At 40.8% G+C, this 5,733-nt stretch overlaps 1 protein-coding gene across 1 annotated transcript in view; it reads right to left on the bottom strand.

Annotated features, from left to right (window-relative positions):
• Window positions 1-5,733, bottom strand: part of AHCYL2 (adenosylhomocysteinase like 2) — a 132,630-nt gene that overhangs the window by 20,191 nt on the left and 106,706 nt on the right. The gene's annotated exons all lie outside the window — the stretch shown is intronic.

Here is a 5,733-nt window from a genome sequence, read left to right on the forward strand (position 1 = left end):
AGGAGGGATGAGGGGGATGAAGGGACCTGAGGAGGGATGAGGGGGATGGAGGAGGACGAGGAGGTGAAAGGGGATGAAGGGACCTGAGGAGGGATGAGAGTGTGATAAACTGAGAAAATGATTCGAGCTAATTAAGAGAAAACAGTGTAAGGTCAATATGACCTGGAGAGAAAAGAAAAACAAGTCGTAAAACTTAATTGGGCCCCTATAAAGAGATAAAACAATTTACCTCCCTTTTACCTTGTGTAGGATTTATAGTGAGAGAATTTTGTTTAGTTAGCTAGATAATAGCACCTTTCTTAAAATTTATAACTTTGTATAGATAACAAGGGAACATCTGCTGAAAGTCTGATTTAACAATATATTATGGATGCTTATAGATAACGTTCTTGTTAAGAAATATCCGTGGAACATCTGACCTAACAATGTGGGATGTTTATGCTTATGTACAATGAATATTCATGTAGTAGCTGGAAATAAATGTAGAACAAATGTCTTCTTTGGGTGTGACAGGCGTTGGGAGTTGTTGAACCCCTTCCCCTGATCACCCAGCGCTGAATTTGCTTTTATCATATCATAAAATTCTGATTGGAAATTGCCCGACTGGGTTTCTGTTTCTCACAAGAGGGATGAAGGACTGAGGGACTGAGGGACTTGAGGGATGAGAGGGACGAAGGGACCTGAGGAGCGATGAGAGGGATGAAGGACTGAGGGACTTGAGGAGGGATGAAGGGACTGAGGGACCTGAGGAGTGATGAGGGATGAAGGAGGATGAGGAGGTGGAAGGGGATGAGGGACCTGAAGGGGAATGAGGAGGATGAAGGGACTGAGGGACCTGAGGAGCGACGAGGGATGAAGGAGGATGAGGAGGTGGAAGGGGATGAGGGACCTGAAGGGGAATGAGGAGGATGAAGGGACTGAGGAACTGAGGTGATGAGAGGAATGAAGGGGCTGAGGGGCTGAAGGGATGAGGGAATGAGGGACTGAGAAGCTGAGGGAGCTGAAGGGGGATAAGGGACTAGAGGGGACTGAGGGGACATGAAGAGCTGAGGGGACATCAGGTGCCACCCCCATCCTTGTCCCCATCCTTGTCCCCATCCTGGTCTCCATCCTTGTCCCTGTCCCCATCCCAACCCAGAAATAAAGCACAGAGAGTCCCACCCGACCCACGGCCGAAAATCCCAGGGAAGGGTCATAAGGAGGCAAACAAACACCCCAAAACAACTTAAATCCCAGAGGAGCAGGGAGGAAGTGCTGCTGTCCAAGGGGCTTGGGAAGATCGGGGAGTGCTGCGCTAGGAAAGGGACATCCATGTTTGGAGAGATTTTGGGGTGTTTGGGCTGATCTTGGGGTATTTTTGGGGTGATTTTGGGGGTGGGTTTGGGGTGATTTTGGGGTGTTTGGGGGGGATTTTTGGGGTATTTGTGGGGTGATTTTTAGGGTGGTTTGGGGACGATTTGGGGAGGGTTGGGGTGTTTGGGGCATGATTTAAGGGTGTTTTTAGGGTGATTTTTGGGTATTTTGTGTGATTCGGGGGGTGATTTTGGGATTTTTTTGGGTGATTATGGGGTGATTTTGGGGTGGTTTTAGGCTATTCTGAGGGATTTTTTGGGGTGTTTTGGGGTGTTTTTTAGGGGTATTTTTGTGATGATTTGGGGGTGGTTTTGGGGTTTTTTTGGGGTGATTTTGGGGTGTTTTGGGGCTGATTTTGGGGTGATTTTTGGGGTAATTTTGGAGGTGTTTTCAGGTGGCTCTGGGGGATTTTTGGGGGTATTTTTGGGGTGATTATGGGGGTGGGTTTAGGGCAATTTTGAGGGTGAGTTTGAGGTGGGTTTGGGGTGATTTTGGGGTGTTTGGGGGGGATTTTTGGGGTATTTGTGGGATGATTTTTAGGGTGGTTTGGGGACGATTTGGGGAGGGTTGGGGTGTTTTGGGCGTGATTTAAGGGGGTTTTTAGGGTGATTTGGGGGTATTTTGGGTGATTTGGGGATTTTTTTTGGTGATAATGGGATGATTTTGGGGAGGGTTGGGGTGGTTTGGGTGTTGGGGTGATTTAAGGGTGGTTTTAGGGTGATTTTTGGGTATTTTGCGTGATTTGGGGGCTGATTTTGGGATATTTCTTGGGTGATTATGGGGTGATTTTGGGGTGTTTTTAGGGTATTTGGAGGGATTTTTTGGGGTATTTTGGGGGTATTTTTGTGGTGATTTGGGGGTGGTTTTGCGTTTTTTTTGGGGGTGATTTTGGGGTGTTTTGGGGCTGATTTCAGGGTGATTTTTGGGGTAATTTTGGAGGTGTTTTCAGGTTGTTTTGGGGGGTTTTTGGGAGTATTTTTGTGGTGATTTAGGGAGGGCTTTTGGGTATTTTTGGGTGATTTTGGAGGTGGTTTTGGGATATTTTGGGCGTGATTTTTGGGGTGATTTTGGTGTATTTTCGGGCTGGTTTAGGGCATTTTTGGGTTGATTTTGGGGGTATTTTTTGTGATTTTGGGAGTATTTTTTTGTGATTTTTGGGGTATCTAGGGGGTGATTTTGGGGAAGTTTTTGGGGTGATTTTGGGGTGTTTTTGGGGGTATTTTTGTGGTGATTTTGGGAGTGGGTTTGGGACTTTTTGGGGTAATTTGGGGGATTTTGGGGGCGTTTTGGGGGTGATTTTAGGGGTGTTTTGGGGTGATTTTGAGGGTGATTTTGGGGTGTTTTGGGGCTGATTTTGGGGTGATTATGGGGGTGAATTTGGAGGTGTTTTCAGGTTGTTTTGGGGGATTTTTGGGGGTATTTTTGGGGTGATTTAGGGAGGGCTTTGGGGGCTTTTGGGGTGATTTTGGAGGTGGTTTTGGGGTGTTTTTGGCGTGATTTTTGGGGTGATTTTGGTGTCTTTTTGGGCTGTTTTAGGGCATTTTTGGAGTGATCATGGGGGCATTTTTTGTGATTCTGGGAGTACTTTTTTATGATTTTTGGGGTATCTAGGGGGTGATTTTAAGGAATTTTTTGGGGTGATTTTGGGGTGGGTTTGGGGGTATTTTTGTGGCGATTTTGGGGGTGGGCTTGGGATGTTTTTAGGGTAATTTGGGGGTGTTTTTGGGCTGATTTGGGGGTATTTTGGGGGTGGCTTTGGGATAACTTTTGGAATGATTTTGGGGGCATTTTTGTGGTGATTTTTGGGGTGTTTTCAGGGTGTTTGGGGGTATTTTTGGGGGGTGATTTTGGAGTGGTTTTGGGGTGATTTTTGGGGTGTTCTGGGATTTTTTTGGGGTGATTTTGGAGTGGTTTTGGGGTGATTTTTGGGGCGTTTCTGGTGGGTTTTGCTGAAGGAAAGGACTCACTTTCAGCAAGCACCTGGAGGTGGAAAAAAAATAGTTCTTTATCCCCCAATTAGTGCAGAAAGTGAGAGCACGGGAGGGGTCCTGGAACCCCCTCCCTGCCAGCAGAGATAAGGGAGGTTCCTCCACAGACTTTGCTCTGGAAATGTCCTGAGAAACAGCAAAATGGGGGGTCCAGAGGTTTTGTCTGCAGGGGAACTTTTAAGGACAAGAAAAATCTTCATTGTGAAGCAAAAAAGTTTGAAACTGCTACTTGCCTGCCTTGGGGAGACATAAATATTATATGTGTGTGTGTGTGTATATATATACAAAAATAAATATATAACATGTTATTATAATATATATTATATATTTTATATAATATAAATGTGATATTATGTAATATAGATAATATAAATAATATATATGTTATACATAATATAATATATAACATATTTTAATATATATAATATTATAATATATTATGTAATATATCACATTACATGTAATAATAGATAATTATACATATAATATGTGATGTAATAATATGTAATATAATATATAATATATACTATATATTATACTACTGTAATATAGAATGTATTATATATTACATTATATAATGCATTACATATATTATATATTACATATATTATATATAATATATAATGTGATAATATATAATATAAATTATTATATATGTTATATAATATGTAATATGTAATATAATATATATTATATATTATAATACTGTAATATATTATAGAATATATTACATACATTACATTATATAATACATTACATATATTATATATACTTTATATATAATATATAATATATAATGTGATAATATATAATACAATATAATTATATATGTTATATAATATATATTATATAATGTAATGTAATATATATAATATATTACAATATATAATATATTATGATACATATTATATACAAATATATAAATAATAAATATATATAATATATGAATTATATACATACATAATATAATATAAATATATAAAAATATAAATAATATAAATATTTAAGTTAAATGGTGTAACCCTCCCCTGGTTGCTTTATTTTACACAGAGGTTCAGGTTTTTTATCAGATCCATCTCTAGGAAGCAGAAATTCTGGGTGGAAATAAATAACATTCCAAGATAAGTTTATACTACCCTCCACCATACAGATATTCAGGCAGGAATTTGTATTTCTGATACCAATTTGTGTTGTATTTCTTGTTTTTATTTTTAATTTGTTTTTCTAATTTGTATTTTTAATTTCTGTTTCTACTCTGTGTTTCTGATCTCCAGGTCAGTAACAATAACAGGCACTGAAAAGCCTTAAAAAGCTTCTACAGAGCACAACTTAAATATGAAATATAGAGAATTTGTGTATCTGCTGGTTATTTTTTTCTGACACTTTGAGGGGGAAAAAAGAAAGGTCTGAGCCCAACCCCAAGGGGTTTTATAGGGCTGTGGCTCTTTCGTAATTCCTAATTTCCCTTTTCCCCTGGGAGAAACCCCTTCAGGACCCGAGTTTATCCAACTAAAGGGGTTTGGGTCCATTGGTAGGAATTTGATTGTTTCCTAAACCACTCCAAACCAGGAATATCCGAGGGAAAACAGGAGGATCACGTGGTTCATCGGGACAAACCACTCCAGACCCTCTGGATTTGGGATCCCCCCGAGAGGGGAGGGAAAAGGGAACCGGGGACCCTGCAGAGGTGTCCCTTGAGCAGGGATCCATGACAGCACTCCGCTGAATTCCCAGGATTCCCGAGGGGGAAGATTGGCAGGAATTTGCTTGGAAAACCTGAGATAAACGTCAGAGGGAAAATCCCGAGTTTTCCAGCCAGCCCTGGGCTCGGGACACCAGAATGGGACAAAAATAATGTCACTTATCCTGTGTTTGTACCACTGAAACCTTTAACAGATCCTTTGTCACCTCTCAGCTCCAGCTGGGGGTTGTTATTTTATTCGTGTTTATTTAACCTTTAACTATTCCCAGGAAATTTAGGGAAGCGGGAGGTGCCACATTTTGGAAAGGGAATTAAAGGATGATCCACTGGTGGGATCCCTGAAGAGCGTTTCCATTGTTGTGTCTGGATTTCGTGCTCGGAGAGGCTTGATTTGTCTTGGAAGAACTTTTTGCTCTTTAACGAGCACAAACACAGCAAATAATCCCGTTTTCCTCCTTCAGGATTCTATGGATACTCTGGAACAGAGCATCCAAAGTGTGCCTGGCCACAGCAGGGGGAGAAGTGGGTGTGGGCAGGGGTGAGAGGGGTGGTTTTGGCCTTTAAAAATTCAAAAAAAAAAAAAAAGGAGAAAAAGCAGCATTTAAATTAAGGCACGGGAAGAACACGCTGAAATAAAGAGAAGCCCTTTCCAAGCGGCTCCAGGTTATTTTGAACAAAAGCACGTTCAGA

The sequence above is a fragment of the Pseudopipra pipra genome, chromosome 5, assembly GCF_036250125.1.
Source record: "Pseudopipra pipra isolate bDixPip1 chromosome 5, bDixPip1.hap1, whole genome shotgun sequence".
NCBI lineage: Eukaryota > Metazoa > Chordata > Aves > Passeriformes > Pipridae > Pseudopipra > Pseudopipra pipra.